Source organism: Dendropsophus ebraccatus, chromosome 3 (assembly GCF_027789765.1).
Source record: "Dendropsophus ebraccatus isolate aDenEbr1 chromosome 3, aDenEbr1.pat, whole genome shotgun sequence".
In the NCBI taxonomy this organism is placed as follows: Eukaryota; Metazoa; Chordata; class Amphibia; order Anura; family Hylidae; genus Dendropsophus; species Dendropsophus ebraccatus.
Genome location: NC_091456.1, coordinates 39743804 through 39761946, shown reverse-complemented (window position 1 = coordinate 39761946; position 18143 = coordinate 39743804). Strand labels below are relative to the sequence as shown.

At 40.9% G+C, this 18143-nt stretch overlaps 1 long non-coding RNA gene and 1 pseudogene across 1 annotated transcript; both read left to right on the top strand.

The window, feature by feature from the left end:
* Positions 1–223: 223 nt before the first annotated feature.
* LOC138785510 (uncharacterized) lies at positions 224–17626 on the top strand. Its single transcript, XR_011362113.1, has 3 exons — positions 224–317; positions 16937–17078; positions 17500–17626. It is a non-coding gene; the product is annotated as an uncharacterized lncRNA (long non-coding RNA).
* LOC138787545 (olfactory receptor 5P64-like) lies at positions 10090–13446 on the top strand (annotated as a pseudogene).
* Positions 17627–18143: the final 517 nt, after the last annotated feature.

The window sequence follows — 18143 nt, the reverse complement described above, 5'->3', positions numbered from 1 at the left end:
TTACACCATCTTTGATGGAAGGCATTATACCCTTACTATGCTGCACACATAGGAATGAGCTCCTTAATATACACACCCTTTTCATGTATGCCTATTGAGATTTACATGGTATGCCCTAGCTCACCTTTTTTTAATTGGACCTATAGAGGTTTATACAAATCGGGCACTGAGAATACACGGATTGGAATTTAAGTGAGACTACTCTCCCAGGCTCTTCACATTTGCCTGTCTGGCACTCTCTGCTGATAAGATGTTCGGTGTATAACTACACTTATCAGCAATGTATTTTATGCTATCTGTGACTGAATCAACATAAGGTAACCCTTCTCTTCCAGCTAAGGCTATGAAACTACAGTACTCTAATGCTAAGGTAACATATACAATAGTCCAAAAAAAACATTTGTAGAACCTCTTTGTCCAGTGAAAATCTTTCGCTTTCAAATCAACTGGTTTCAAAAAGTTATCTAGATTTTTAATTCACTTCTACTTAAAAATCTCAAGTCTTCCCATACTTATCAGCTGCTGTATGCCCTGCAGGAAATGGTTTTAATTTTCAGTCTGACACACTGCTCTCTGGCCGCGACACAAAACCTTTCCTACTCTGGACAGTTCCTATGGGAATTTGCTACTGCTCTGGACAGTTTCTGTCTCAGCCAGAGATGTCTGCAGAGTGCTGTCAGACTGAAAAGGAATTTTATTTTTCCGCTGAACATACAGCAGCTGATAAGAATGGGGAAGATGAGACTTTTAATGAAAGTGATTTACAAATCTATATAACTTTCATAAACCAGTTGATTTGAAAGAAATTTTCACTGGACAACCCATTTTTAAGACTTTGTTCAGTATATGCTGTACAGCATCCAGCCGTAAATTTTTTTTTTTTTTTTTTTTTTCATAATTGTAAAATGAACTCTATGGTCAATGCAGGTATGGATATAGTCTACTCAGAAGTGTAGTTTTAGGCCTCTTAGGTATCTTTGGGTAACCTGTTGTATTTTAAATTATTACCTCCCAACTTTTTGGACGGCCAAAGAGGGACACTTGTGGTTCAGTCTAGGGAAAACTTTAAAGACATTGCATCCTTTAATTAAAAAGTATAGAAATCGCCCATACAGAACCTGCTGCAGATTGATGCATCCATTTAGTTAAATTGATATCTGCAGCAGATCCTGTATGTGTGACTGCATCCTTGGGTCCCATTCACACTTCAGTAGCCCTGTCTGTAATTCCCACAACTGTGAACAGGATTACGAATGTGTTTCAGTAACTCAGCATATGCAGGGACCTACTGTCATATAGATGGCATGAATGCACAATGGCTCAATAGTTATAACATATGGAGATGTTATAGCAATTGCAGGTAAACAAGCGTATTAGTGATACTTGTTATGCATACCCATGCCTACTATAAACATACATATTTACTTTAAAGCATACCTGTAACTTCATAATCTTAAAAACCTCTGTCACATTTCTGAATGGTAATGTAACAAAACAAAGTGCTTTTTGGGCACTTACTCCTGATATCGAGTTCCTGAAAGAAACTCCATGGTGTACAGATATTTATTCTTTGAGGGGTTAGGGCCTGAGTTGGGCTGTGTAGCACTCCAGTAATACATCAGCAGTACTCACCCCTTGTCTTTTTTTTTCTCTTATTTGACCAATCACAGGACAGCACCTGCAATGACAGCTCTGAAAAACATGCACAGGCTGGCACTTTTCTGGGGGATGATTAACAGTACTACATGTACACTGGTGGGCCTAGGGGAGCCTTCAGACCTCCAGCTGTTCAAAAACAACTAAAGGAAGGGAAAAGAGTGAGATTACATTCAAGAACACAAGTATTTACACAAGGGACAGCTGCAAGGAACTTTATAGGTCATAGGGGGTCCTTGAATTAGTTTTCAAACACAGCATGGTCCATATTAAAGGGTTTATCCCCTGTTTAAAAAAATAAAATAATAAAAAAAATACATGCACTGTTGTCAAACGCAACAAACATTTTAAGCTTGCCTCTCCGTGCTCTAAGAAGTAGCAGGTCAGCAGGGGACACAAGGGGAGCATGAATAAGTATGGATGTTTATTATGCTTACCAATAGTACAGCAATATATAAAAAAAATATATATGTATATACCAACAAAACACAACAATCACTGAATCCAATGGAGTACTCATGTCAGAGTCTCCACTGATTGCCCCCTACAAAATTTGAATATGCAAAGAAGGGGTCTGTGGAGCCTCAGTTATGAGTCTCAAAACACTGGAATACCCAGATATCCCTCTCTCCAGAGAAGAAAGCCCATCGCCAAGGGGTGCCTCCTAGCGGGGAGAGCACCAAACCACCCTGATACGTAGTCCCTCAGGTCCTCACTCTGTTGCGAGCTTTTGGGACCTTTGGAGAAAGGGATATCTGGCTATTCCTGTGTTTTGAGACTCTTAACTGAGGCTCCACGGACCCCTTCTTTGCATATATATATGCCGGATAAGCCCCTTAAAACACTCCTCAGAGTTGACACTCAAAAGCAGACATATGAAGCCTCAGCTTGCATGCAGATGATCAAGGCCCTCTCCCCTACATAGCAATATCTAAGCCCCACCCCAACTTCCTGTGTTCTATCTTGGTCTCTCTGCTGCTAACAGAAAGACTTAACAGTTTTCAGGAAAATAAGCCAACTAGTGGCCAAGACTTTAGAGCTTTTTTTTTTTATTATTATTGGAGTAAGGCGTCATCTATGGTAAGTGATGTAATTTACACGGATGTGGAATGCCTGTAATGGACTCTCCCCTCCGCCCGGGCAGCATCTGTGATAAGATGCTGGGAGCAGGGGAACTGTACAGATATGCGCTGTACTGACAGAGCCGCGTGGCTGATTCATAACAGCGTGGTGCATATCTGTACAGTTCCCCCGCTCCCAGCATCTTATCACAGGCATCATCATCTGGAACGGGCCGGATGCAAGCTTCGTGAACTTTGTACAGGTCCTGAACACCAATCAGATAGGCCTAAAGTTCACCTATGACATTCATAGGGAACAATTGGCATTCTTGGATGTACTAATTAGGCAGGATGCAATGGGCAATATTAGTACTACTGTACATCGAAAGCCCACAGCGACTAATTCTTTACTGTCATGGCAGAGTAGCCACCCAAGACCACTTATGGTGGGCATACCTAAAGGCCAATTTTTGCGCATGAGGCGCAACTGCTCAACAGATCATGAGTTTTAATTACAATCTGATGACCTAAGGAGACGATTTCGGGCTCGCGGGTACCCCGATAGGGTGTTGAGACCTGCATATAGGGAAGCAAGGAGTAGAGACAGAGCGGAACTGCTTACGCAGCGACCTAGACCGATAAGTGATAACGTAACCCGTATTATAGGCACACATGACTCGGGAGCCACACAGGTGAGACAGATATTACAAAAGCACTGGGGAATACTGAGACTTGACCCGGACCTTAGGGACAAAATAGGGACAACTCCCCAAGTAACCTATAGGAGGGGACGGAACCTCAGGGACTGTCTTGTGAAAAGTCATTTTATACCCCCAAACACAGGAGAAACATGGCTAACCCGTCAAATACCAGGATACTACAGGTGTAGCGGGTGTGTAGCATAGCAATGTAACGGGGCAGCAGTATGAAATTAGAAATGTCATTAACTGCCGGTCCAGCGGGGTAATCTATAAAGCTACATGTGAATGCGGTATGGAATACATTGGCAAAACGATAAGAGAATATCGTAGAAGAATAGGGGAACACCTGAAAGATGTGGTAAACAGGGCAGATAAACCCATAGCCCGCCATATAAATTCATCACATATGGGCAAAGTCACAGGACTGTCCTTTTGTAGGTTTGGAATTAGTGCGGCCCCCTTTGAGAGGGGGGAATTAGGAAAAGCTGATATTGAAAAAGGAGAGCGAGTGGATCTACAGGATGAAGACCACAGCTCCCACGGGGCTCAATGAACAATTGAACTTCGCATGCTTTTTGTGAGTTGCCCCCCCCCCCTTACCCTCCCCTCTCTGCCCTACTGCAAACCCCCTCCCCCCCTTCAATGAATAATCATAGAAGCCTGTGCTTATAAATAACAACTTGCTTGGGGAGGGATGTAGCTATCAGATCCAGTGCTGTCGTCTCACTCGCATGTAAATATTGTACATATTGTTAGTTTTGTTCTTTAGTAATTGTTGTAAATAGTTATCAAACCCTTCTGAATACTCCCAGCATTAAATATCTACTAGCGTTGTTATTGATTTGACACCTCTATGTTCTTTCCCTTCTATCTGTGTTTAACAGTGATTGGGCTTTGATACAGTATGTGAACCACCATGCTAATCCTCCTTATCTAAGTCGTTTACAAGGGCCCAGGAACACTGCTGCATTGTTTGCAGCGTAACCAGGGCAACGCCGCTGCGCTCAGCTGACCGGCGTGACATGTCACATGACCGGAAGTGACGTCGCGGGTGGGCGGAAGCGCGTGGCAATGGAGGATATCATCCCCCAGACCAGGACTGCAGACGTCTGCAGCCACTGCTCCCAGACACACACTCAGCGTGCGTACCTGCACGGAGTGTATCACGGCTTGTTTCTGCCACTGCAGCAGCCGGTGAGTGTATCCCGTTTAGACATGACACTGTATGTCTGTTCCTTATGAATAGAGTGTGTTTATTTTGTCTTTGTCTTTGTCTTAACAGTTAAGCCCAGCTTTAACTATTCCCTGTATTGTACCTTACCTCCTTGAGAAATCCGGCAATCTGGAGGAAACGCGTCGGAGGGTAAGGGACCAGCGTTATTGCTTTAGGGCATAACAGGGTTTTGTTTTTCCAAGGGGTAGACCAGGGTAGGGGTTGCCCTTCTTAGGGCGAGTGCCCCGCTCCCCCCTGTGCGAGAAGGGGTAGTATACACATACCACTCGGTTAGGGCGCAATAGGGTTGAGAGGTCCCTACCCCGAGTGTATCCTTCTACCCTGGTGTTGTCTTTAAACCTATGACCAAAACTAATTTGAGTACTATAGACAATAGTTTATGGTCTTAGGTTGATATCGTTTATGACAGTGACTGTAACTATACTTTTTTTGTTATGTTCTGTGTATTGGTCCGTTTACGTGGAGTATAATTTTTATACGTATTTAATAAAAGTTAGGTTTTATAGTTATGTGCACCCCCTTCTGTGAATTCTATGAAATTACCTATGGGGTGCAGTTGAACACATTCCCCTAGTGGATATGTGCACTGTGTTTATGTTGTATTATACATGAATTTATATGTTATCCTGTGACCTGTAGTCCTTCATGATTGTGGAAAGATTTTTGGTACCGGATTCCCCCCATTGGTTTTTAACATGTCTTTTGTGTTTATGGTTTTATGGGAGGGCTACTTTTTATCAAATAAATAAATAAACATATTGATTTAATTTATCAGGTGTTATTGTGAAGATTTTTTGTAGGTTCATAAGTTACTGATGAAATCTCAAAAGGTATATATATTGAGTTTGATGTTCTTATATCGGTTATATTAGCAATATATAAGAATTTGTTTTATAAATTCTCTTTTTATTATTTATAGAAGGTGGAGTACAATTACTTGGGATAACAATGTATAACACATTTTTTGAACCCTGGATAACCTCTTTAGAGGGTCTGCTTTTTTGCAACTAGATGTTACCACTATGGGTTTGTTGGCAGTTTTAGGTCAATGCCATATTATTAAAGGGGTACTCCAGCGTGAGGGCACTTTTTTGGGGGGACCGGGTAGGAGGTGGCTGAAATAAAAGACGTCCACTTACCTCCTCGGTTCCAGCGGCGGGTCCCGCATCACAACGCTCCAGTGCCCGCTTCCGGTTCCCGGCCGTTTCCTGGTGTCTGACGCCGCCCTAGACGCTACGTCTCAGGGCCACTCAGCCACTCAGTGAAGGAGGCGGGATCAGAGCGGACTTCAAACGGATCCCGCCTCCTTCACTGAGTGGCTGAGCGGCCCTGAGACGTAGCGTCTCGGGCGGCGTCAGACACCAGGAAGCGGCCGGGAACCAGGGACCGGAGCACCGTGATGCGGGACCCGCTGCTGGAACCGGGGAGGTGAGTGGACGTCTTTTATTTCAGCCACCTCCTCCCCGGTCCCCCCAAAAAAGTGCCCCCACGCTGGAGCACCCCTTTAAAATTAAAAAAAGAAGCTGTATGGTGTTTTTTCCCCATAGACTTCAAAAACACCAAGAAAAATGCTTATGGAGAATGTCACATAATAAAAAGAACACTAAAATCATTATTAAACAGTATATTACATAAAAAATGGCATTTTAAAATGTGTAAAAGGACTGTCAGAGGAAAAAAAAAAGCATCCTTTTTATAAGAGTGACAGACTCCTTAATAGACATATTGAGCAAATTCATCACTTGTATCTTTTCCGACTTTTCTAGCCAACACATTTTAGCTATTATGAAAATAATGAAACCTAACATACTGATGCTCGATGCACAATGAATTTGGGGCTTTTTGCAAATCCCTTCTTTTTGCCATGTGTTTAAGTTACAAAAAAAAAATTACAAAGCAATGCCCCTAACTACTGTCAGAGGGCAAAACTGGTGAGCAAGGTTCAAATGTACCTAAAATAGTACAAATACATTTAAAAAGAGTCAAAGTTATGTCAAAATATATTCAGTAATAAATTTCCATTGTATAACCAGCCTAATAACTAGCATCTAACATTCTACGTATTACACGTTCTCTTCACAGATGGAAAAGGGCCTCTTGTATTTAAATGAAACTAAAGTCACATTTTTTATTTTTCTGGGATTTCCTGGCACTTTCCAAATGCAACTGTTTTACTTTTCTATCTTTTTGGTCATTTACATCCTAACCGTTCTGACCAACCTTCTCATAATCACAATGGTCAGCCTAAATTCTCATCTTCATATCCCCATGTATTTCTTCCTAAGTAACTTTGCTGTACTGGATACCTGGTGCTCAACTGCGGTCATCTAAAAAAAACCTCAGTTATCTGATCACACAAAACAAGGTCATCTCACATTTCGGTTGTCTCGCTCAGCTTTGTATTGTCTGTAGGACCTACAGAATTTTTTTTACTAACCGTTATGGCCTATGACCGATATCTTGCCATTTGTTTCCCTTTACAATATGCTACAATGATGAGCAGTCGGATCTATAAAACGTATGTGGCAGGACTTTTTTGGAGTTGTCTGTCTTATTTTTCTTGTATCATTACAGGTATTCCTGCATTTTTTACTTTGGTTAACAATGGACTTTCGTAGTCATGAAGCCGCATGGACAGAACGCGCATCTAATTTATTTTCTATGGGATCTACACAGACGTCTGATTCTACTCAGAGAGCTTCCACCTTGAAAAAGTACAAAGACCTTCTCCATAAAAGGATGAAGATCTGGTGGAATCGCGCTTCATTACAACAGTATGTCAATAGTAATCTGATACCAAGGGGTTTGAGAATTCAAGTCTTCCCCAGTTTTCCAATCGATGGTGATGAGTTCAAAGGGAAATGGGAGGATGCGTGCAACATTTGCTCAAAAACCTTTCTGGAACTATTAATTGGCCATAACCAACAAGCCTTAACACGATTGGAAGCTGAAATTGAGGAAGTACAAAGTACTCTAAATACTGAATACAGCGCCGAAGAGATCACTACTATTAACCAAGAAATTGATGAGTTGAGCCAAACCTGGGAGAAACAAATCCAGGTCATAAAAACCCGGAAATATCAAAGGGATTCCCAGGACTTTCAATTAAACAAGGTGTACTGTTGGCGCCACAATAGAGAAAGTGGGCTAACCAGGAGTGTGTCCAATACATCTTTAACATCAGTTGGAGCAAGCTCGGTGGCATCATCAGTGCAAAGCAGACTATCAGTGCGCGGGCCACAAATCAAAAGGAAGTCTGATTACAATCACCATGATGACCGGAGTAAGAAAGGAGGTAGCCGACAAGGTATCCAAAAGGTAATTAACCTCTCTAATCATGTTTTGTCTGATGTCTTCCATCTGAGCTATATCCAAAATCTAAGAAATTTCCATCATTTTCTCAGGCCCCTGAAATAGATATGTTCGTTAGGTTGGTGAATTGTGACCTTAAAAAGATCCCAGAAATAAAACGATATGATAACTTGACCATGAAACAGAATGTTGCCTTAAAGGAAATGTGCAAATGGAAAGACGTGGTATTTAAACAATCTGATAAAGGTGGTAATGTTGTTATATGGCCAGTGCTTTTGTATGAACGGGAGATGTTTCGCCAATTGCGTGTCACTGAATGCTACCGCAGATTGACATTTAGTCCCCTTGACAAATTTAAAGCGGAATTAACCACTCTTTTGGATGACGCATTTGAAAAAGGGATCTTCACGCAAAAAGAAATAGAGGCCCTCATTCCCATTAACCCAACAATCGCCACCATTTACCTATTGCCTAAAATACATAAAAATGAGACCACTCCACCAGGTCGATGTGAACCAGTCAGTAAATTGATTGACCATTATCTTCTCCCTCTGGTAGAAATACTACCCTCGTACATCAAGGATACCAATGATGTCCTGAGAAGACTGGATGGCCTTCAATTGGATGACAACATGATACTTGTAACATGTGATGTGGAATCACTTTATACTTCAATCAGACATCAGGACGGATTAAATGCGGTAAGACATTTCCTTTTAAGCAGTAGTCTCTCAAGGGATCTTGGGGACTTCCTACTACAAGCTCTTGAATTTGTGCTAACGCACAATTTTTTTGTCTTTAAAGAAACGTTCTACCTACAGCTCCAGGGAACGGCAATGGGGGCGTCATGTGCGCCCTCATATGCCAACCTTTTCCTGGGGCTGTGGGAGAGATTTATTTTTCTCACCGATCCCGTGCCGGGGATTGAGAACGTCGCCTTTTGGGGTCGGTACATCGACGACGTTCTCATGATCTGGCAGGGGTCGGTGGAGAGTCTGGAGTCCTTTATTGGCTTTATTGTTTCGTAAGAAGACTGCTGCTAACACAATACTACATGCAAAATCCTCACACCCAGGGCATCTTGTGCGCAACATCCCAGTGGGGCAATTCCTACGTGCACGTCGTTTATGTTCGGATGAAGCCAGTTTTGAAAAACAGGCAGCTGATCTACGGATGCACTTTGCAGAGCGAGGATACAGTAGGAGGATCATCAACCGGGCTTACCTGTAGTCCTTCATGATTGTGGAAAGATTTTTGGTACCGGATTCCCCCCATTGGTTTTTAACATGTCTTTTGTGTTTATGGTTTTATGGGAGGGCTACTTTTTATCAAATAAATAAATAAACATATTGATTTAATTTATCAGGTGTTATTGTGAAGATTTTTTGTAGGTTCATAAGTTACTGATGAAATCTCAAAAGGTATATATATTGAGTTTGATGTTCTTATATCGGTTATATTAGCAATATATAAGAATTTGTTTTATAAATTCTCTTTTTATTATTTATAGAAGGTGGAGTACAATTACTTGGGATAACAATGTATAACACATTTTTTGAACCCTGGATAACCTCTTTAGAGGGTCTGCTTTTTTGCAACTAGATGTTACCACTATGGGTTTGTTGGCAGTTTTAGGTCAATGCCATATTATTAAAGGGGTACTCCAGCGTGAGGGCACTTTTTTGGGGGGACCGGGTAGGAGGTGGCTGAAATAAAAGACGTCCACTTACCTCCTCGGTTCCAGCGGCGGGTCCCGCATCACAACGCTCCAGTGCCCGCTTCCGGTTCCCGGCCGTTTCCTGGTGTCTGACTCCGCCCTAGACGCTACGTCTCAGGGCCACTCAGCCACTCAGTGAAGGAGGCGGGATCAGAGCGGACTTCAAACGGATCCCACCTCCTTCACTGAGTGGCTGAGCGGCCCTGATCTGGCAGGGGTCGGTGGAGAGTCTGGAGTCCTTTATTGGCTTTATTGTTTCGTAAGAAGACTGCTGCTAACACAATACTACATGCAAAATCCTCACACCCAGGGAATCTTGTGCGCAACATCCCAGTGGGGCAATTCCTACGTGCACGTCGTTTATGTTCGGATGAAGCCAGTTTTGAAAAACAGGCAGCTGATCTACGGATGCACTTTGCAGAGCGAGGATACAGTAGGAGGATCATCAACCGGGCTTACTACAGAGCAAAAAATAGTGATCGACTAGAACTCCTGCGCTTGAAACCCAAGGTAAGAACACAGCAAGATTCACAGATTAGGTTGATCACGGAGTACAATACCAGGATTGGAGAAATGAGGGAAGTGGTTGATAGATACTGGCCTATCCTACGCAGTGATTGCACACTCGCATCTATCCTACCAGAAAGAGTGGCTATGACCTTTAGGAGATCCAGGAATTTAAAGGACACTTTAGTCCATAGTTACCATCAAGGTAATATCCCTGCAAGAGCTTTTGGGAGTAAGGGCCCCAAATGGGGTAGTCGGAATTGTGGACAATGTGTGGCCTGCCCAAACGTAAATAGGTCTGAACATTTTTGTGATGCGGGGGGCACAAAATCTTATCGGATTACCCATAGCATAGACTGCAGCACGAAAGGTGTGGTGTATCACGCCACATGCCCGTGTGGAAAAATCTATGTTGGTATGACCAGCAGGGAACTCAGAAGGAGAGTTAGGGAACATGTTTGTGACATCGTATCTGCCCAATATGATGACACGCCTCTTTCCCTAAAACCTCTGGCATGACACTTCAAGCTTAAACATAATTGCAATCCCTCCCTCCTAAAGGTGAAAGGAATAGACCGTGTCTATCCGACGATCCGGCGAGGTGAGTGGAAGAAGATCTTGGCTCAACGTGAGTGCATGTGGATTGAGAAGCTTCAAACTCTTGTACCCCTAGGATTAAATGAAATCAACAGCTTCGGTGCATTCCTGTAAGTATTATTGTATTTAACATCAGCAGTTTATCATCAGTATTTGAGTAGTCGATCCCTTGAATGATATAATGACTTTTTTATTTTTATTTTTATATTTATATTTATATTTATTTTTATTTTATTATTATTTTTTCTATACGTGTTGGTACCATACATATCTGAGGGGTGCAACACTATCGTACCTCACAAGAGGCCATAAACACAATTTTTTCATACTCTGAGTAGTTTTCCCTTCTGGTTTTATCGGGTTTATTCCGTTTTGATTAATTTTAATGTAAATTATTTTTAACTTGACACAGATATATGCGCTCATAGGACACGGATGCATTAGACACCTAGGCATAGGATTTTTTATGCCCCTAATATGCAATGAGATCATTCACTTACAACTTCTTGCTTCTTGTTGTTGTTTGTCTCTTTTCTCTTCTTCCTTCTTTTTTCTTTCCTTCTTTGTGCTTTCTTCTTTTTTCTTCTTCTTCTTTTCTCTTTTTTCCCTCTTTTTTCTAATTCTTCCTACTACCCTATACCCATCCCAACCTCCCCGTTTCCCTTTCCTTTTTCCTTTTTTTCCCCCCTTCCCCTTCCCCCCCCCCCCCTTTATTTTATTTTTTCCCTCTCCTTTTCTTTTCCCCTCCCCCTTTCCTTTTTCCCTTCTTGTTTTTTGTTCTCTTCCTCTTCATGAGTATATCACCAATATTACTATTTTTGGTATTATTTAAATGTATGACTGTTACTGTAATCTGTACCTTTAGGTTCTTTGGAGTACACGGGGATGAAATATACGAGATCTGTTCACCAAACGGTTATGGATTTTACCCAAATTTTTGGGATCCTATGGTATATTCCCTATGATGTGGATTCTTTGAGGGCTGATGATTGATTCCCATTATGAATGACTATAATGACATGGCCATTATTTTTAACATGACAGTGATTTAATATGTATATTGATATTATGCAATTTATATGAATTACACTTCACAGTTTTCCTTGCACTTTTTAGTTTTTTACCCTCGTTCACCTCACACACGTGCGCACTACTCACTCATTCACTTTTTTACACGGCAAGCTCTATTGATTAATCTATTATGTCACTTATATTTATATAAACTGCTGATTATGCAGCAATGTATTTTTTCACCGTTTATTGTTTATATATATTTTTATATATATTATTTGCTTTGTACAAATGATTTTTCTATTATCACTATGTTTAGTGTATATTATTATTAGGGTTATTCATGTATTTATATATTTATAACTTTGGAATCATGTAATCAAAATTGCACGTCTGCACTTTATTATTGTATGGTATTAATGTCATTAAGGAATAATGTTTCATCGATTATTATGCGGAATCATAGACATTGATTATACTAGATATTGAACCTCCGGGTATTATGCATGAATGTTGATGAATTGTATTTTTAAGTCTGATCATAAGGGTATTGGAATGACAATATGTGATAGGGCTGTAATTAACCAGGCGTGTCTTGAGTGACGCACACGTAGGCGGCTCCTACTATACGTCAGTACGTGTGATGTCGGCGCACAGTTGAAGCGCAGTTGAGACGCACGTAAGGCCATCTTAGATACGCCATTACGCTGACGTGGGCCGCACAAGGTGGTTGCGTCACGACGCTGTGACGTCGGGACGCTCCTATGTATGTAATAACGCGATAATACAGCGGAGACAGCCCCCAGACACGTCATATCCCTTTCTCCTCCTTTTTTTATTCCATCAGCAACTGGGAGAATAATCTCCTTCCTGCTGGGAACAGTCGCCATCTTGGCACGCCAGATTCACAAGCCTAAGCACTGCCAGTGTAAGTGATTCAGGTTACTCTGATGACCGATATCTTGCCATTTGTTTCCCTTTACAATATGCTACAATGATGAGCAGTCGGATCTGTCTCTACTTAGCCATTGGTTCCTGGATGAGTGGCTTCTTTACTGGTTGGACATTGACAATCCCAACAGCCTTGTTGGATTTCTGTGGACCCAATCTCATAGATCATTTCTTCTGTGATTTTCTTCCTGTGGTGAAACTGTCCTGTTCTGACACATCCGTCAGCGAGATGGTTTTCTTCGCCTTAGCCTGGGTAGTTGTGCTGACATCACTTATATTTATAGCCATCTCTTATTTCTCCATAATTAAAACTATACTCCGAATACCATCAAGTCTTGGTCGCCAGAAGCCTTCTCCACATGCGCGGCCCACCTAACAGTGGTGTTAATATTCTATGGAACTGTTATCTTCATGTATGTACGTCCCAGAGCTTCATGCTTCTCGGACAAAGATAAAATTGTATCTTTATTTTATTCTGTTATAACCCCGCTTCTAAATCCTCTAATATATAGTCTTAGGAACAGAGAATTCAAGAAGGCCATGAAGGCCGCTCACAAAATGTTTTTTAAATCGATTACCAATGCATACTATGAAAAAACACTAAAACCTATAGGGCCTCATCTATCAAAAGTGGCTAAAACAGTGACAGTCGATGTCGCTGATAGTACAGAGATGCAGAGAAGAGTTAATCCTTCTTGAGTTCTTAATGGAGGTTATGGACAACAAGGACAGCTTTATTCATATCCCCCCCCACACACACACACACTAATCAAAACTTCTTATGTGTCGCTATAACATGTCATACGTTTTTGAAAACTTTAGGTACTCTTATGTCTCTGTGATAGGATCAGGTTGTCCTAATGACTCTTTAAGTAAATGAGATCTCCAGATCTCATTAGTTTGTTTTTATTTATGATTAGCTCCTTAATTCATCATTTTCGGGGGCTGAAAAAAGTTACACCTGGTATTCACCTGGTACTGACCAGACATAGGCTTGCACCTGTTTGTGTGACTTATTAAAAAGTCGCAAATGATAGATTGGACGCTTATCCTGGATTATGTGAACCTTTGGGGGAATACTCAAAACTGGCAGATTAAAATAAAGTCGCCAATCGAATACTGGTTCATAAATAGAACTTAGACCAAAAATGGGTGAAAAATCCAATTTTTCACAGAAAAATAGGTGCAAAGCCCTTGATAAATTTCCCTGATAGTGTCTTTTAACCAACAGATCTTTTACATTTTTGACTCTCTTAGTTGTCATCATTGGGCCATCACTATGAGCAGGGGCTCTTGTACATGTTTGCCATCACGACTACTTCCCGCACTATTAGTTGACTGCAACAGGTCCTTCTTTTCTACTCCTTTCGCATGTCTATATCCTTTTTGTATACTCTGATTACTATAACCTCTATCCACAAAATTTCTGATCTCCACGGGCTCTTCTTTTGCATTGTCACAAAATGGCTTCCTGAGGTCAACAGTCATTAGGTAAGAATGAGTTTACTTCACTTCCTGGTGGGGGATGAAGGGGGGAAAAGATAGGAAAAGGGGGCAGATAGATGATTGAAGCTTATTACAAGGATATATAACTTTGTAATGTGTTTCAATTAGTGGGAAAAACTTTTTGCTGGAGTACCCCTTTAACCCTTTGAGGAAAATTTTGATCTTTGCGTTTTCGTTTTTTCCTCCCCCCTTCTAAGAGCTCTAGCACTTTCAGTTTTCTATCTACAAGGCCATGTGAGAGCTTGTTTGTTACAGGAATAGTTGTACTTTGTAATGGCGTCTTTCATTTTACCATAACATGTATGACGGAATCCCAAATATATTATTTATGAAGATATAAATTGGTGAAAACGTAAAAAAGAATGCAATATGGTAACTTTTGGGGGGTTCCTGTGTTTACGTAATGCACTATATGGTAAAAGCAACATGTTACAATTATTTTACAGGTCAGCCGTAACACAACCATATGCAGGTTTACACAGATTCTCTAATGTTATTATTATTTTTTTTTATGAAATCCTTTTTTTTGGAAATTAATTATTAATAAAATGGGCCTATTGTGACACTTGTAACAGTTTTATTTTTTCCCCTATGGGGCTGTATGAGATTCATTTTTTCCACCATGATCTCTAGTTTTTAATAATACCATATTTGTGAAGATCGGACGTTTTGATCACTTTTTATTAATTTTTTAAAAAAATATATAATGTAACAAAATCGGTAACCCGTGCACTTTTTCTCCCTCTTTTCGTGTACGCCGTTCACCGTTCGCAATGACTTTTGTTATAGTTTAATAGATCGGACAATTACGCACGCTATGGTATATTATAAGTTTATTTATTTATTTATTTTTATATGTTTTATTTATATAATGGGAAAGAGGGGTGATTTAAACTTTTATTGGGCGAGGGGTTTTGGGGTAGTGTGTTAGTGTTTTTAACTTTTTTTATACATTTATACATACAGTACATTAGATTCATTTTCTACACTGATCATTGCTATGCTATAGGCATAGCATTGATCAGTGTTATCGGCGCTCTGCTCATTGAGCCCACCTGTGCAGGCTCAGTGACCAGAGCGCCAATCGGACCGCGCGGAGGCAGGTGAGAGACCTCCGGCGATCCGTTTAAACAATCGGGACCCCCGCAGTAACACTGCGGGGGTCCCAATCGGTAAGTGACAGGGGACTCCCCCTGTCACTTACACTTAAAGGCCGCTGCCGCGCCACGATTGCGGCGTTTAAGGAGTTAATGTCACGCTGTAGCGAGATCGCTGCAGCGTGTCATTAACCGTGAGGTGCCGGCTGCTGATTGCAGCCGGCCCTCACCTGCTATGAAGCGCGCTCCGCTCTGGAGCGCGCTTCATAGCTCAGGACTTACCGGTACGTCCAGGGTCGTCTGGGCACAGAATTTCAGGACGTACCGGTATGTCCTAGGTCGTCTAGGGGTTAAAGGAGAAGTCTGGTGAAAATTTTTATCAAAGTATTATATTGCCCCCCAAAAGTTATACAAATATACACTTTTTGTGGGATATACACATAAAGTGCTTTTTCCCTGCACTTACTACTGCATCAAGTCTTCACCTGAATAAAATGGTGATGTCACGACCCGACTCCCAGAGCATTGTGGGCTGTGGCTGCTGGAGAGGATGATGGCAGAGGCCAGAGCCCTGTGTCCCCCTGCCATCATCCTCTCCAGTAGCCACAGCCCGCACAGCACTGGGAGTCGGGTCGTGACATCACCATGTTATCCAGGAAGTGAAGCCTTGATGCAGTAGTAAATGCAGGGAAAAAGCACTTTATAAGCATTTCCCGTAATAAGTGTATACTGGTGATTTGTAGAACTTTTGGAGGGCAATACAATACTTTTGAAATTTTCCCCAGACTTTTCCTTTAAGTTTTTAGTTTAGCTGGTGGTTCACATTTTGTGTTTCTTTTTTAAAGCGAATGTAACATGTGAGTAGTTAGTTAATTTCTTTTTTCCGTTCCCTGCCCGACACTGAAAACCTGGTGGCATGGTAAATTTTTCAAAACATTCTTCATGTGCACTGGCCCACTCTATGCACTGGAGGTGGGCCCACCGCTCCCATTGTAACCAGCCATACTAATGGAGGCATCAGAGTGGAGGGGATATCATTACACTGGAGGCACCAGGCCAGCCTTCAGTGCATAGAGCAGGCCGGAGCACATGAAGAAAATGCACTACTCCAACTCGTATATTCACTTCAATATATAATTGTGGGACAAAACATTTTATCCAGTTGTCTCCAGTTCAGGTGCGGTTTGCAAATAAGCTCCATTTACTTCAATGGAACTGAGTTCCAAACTCCACCCAATATGGAGACAAGAGAGGGGGGAAAGTGGCCATGTTTTTGTAGCGCTGGATAACCATTTTAAAGATGAGTTATTACATTCAATGTACAACACTATAGAGTAGGTTGGTTAAAGAACTCGGACTAGTAATAGCTTTCCTTCTTTATTCCCTTTAAATAATTTCATAACCATGAGAAAATGTAAACAGATTTATCTAACCTGTCACACAAGCAGTTCAGTGTTTTTGCCTTTAACCTTTGGCTGCAAGATTACAATGTGTTACCATTGATTGATTGTAGCAATTGATTGTGCATGAGTTTGCAATTAACATTATTCACTTATCTGACTTTTATCTATTGTTTATACATTTAGACACACTTCTAGGAACCAAAGTGACAGGGTTTCACTTGGCACATTGACTCGCATGTGTTCTATAATGATATTGGGACGTATGATCAGATCATTCACTGTTCTAACATAACACATTGAGGTCTGATACAAAGAGGTTGAAAGGGTAAGTGTTTTTTCTATCTGGCCCCATGGATCACATGACATAATTGTAGATGCATTATTATTAACATAAAGTTGTTCTTTATGGGGGAGATTTATCAAACATAAAGTAAAACTGGCTCAGTTGCCCCTAGCAACCAATCAGATTCCACCTTTCATTTTCCGAAGAGTCTGTGAGGAATGAAAGGTGGAATCTGATTGGTTGCTAGGGGCAACTGAGCCAGTTTCACTTTACACCATGTTTGATAAATCTCCCCCTAAATTTTTATTTTTTAAGGGCTTCTGAAAAATAAGTAATACAATCTGATATATTTGTGGGAACCTATTTTTTTTTACTGGTTAGAGACACACATTAAGGTATGTTCTTTCAAATGTTTCTATTTTATGATTGTAATTTTTTTTTTTGTACATTTTTATGGAGGTAGCCATCTTGCCTGGGCTTCTATGACAGCATTTTGATATATGCTTTACAGCAACTCCATGAAACGTTGGCACAATCAAGTGAAAGGAACCCTAGAAGCATAACAATGAAGAACTGTCTATGCCAGATCCACTGCACAGCACTCATTGACTTTTTTTTTACATTAAAACAAAACAATATTATGAGGTGAAGAATCATTTTCACTGTTCAAATTCTCATAAATAATGTTTTCAACTTTTTCTGCTTGTATATTTAGTTTTAGGTCTCTTTTTCCAACTAATGAATTCAAGTTAAATCCTATATTTTGTCTCATGCCAACAAATGACAACCTTGTGAACAATTATAGATATTTTATATGATTTTCTTACTACAAAAAAACCTTTTTATTATCACTATTGTAAAAATATAACCGTTGAATTGTATCTATAAAATGTTTTCATCAAAAAATGTTCATGCTGCTCAATAAGCAGTTATGGCTTTAGGCCGGGTTCATACAACGTGAGACACCGGCCATTCTGTGACCTGACCGTGTCACAGAACGGCCGGTGTCAGTGAAGTTCATCCCGACCGATACTGCAGTACCGGCTGTATATACTTAATTTCTATAGAAATACGGGTGCATTCGTGTGTGCTCACATCCCAATTACC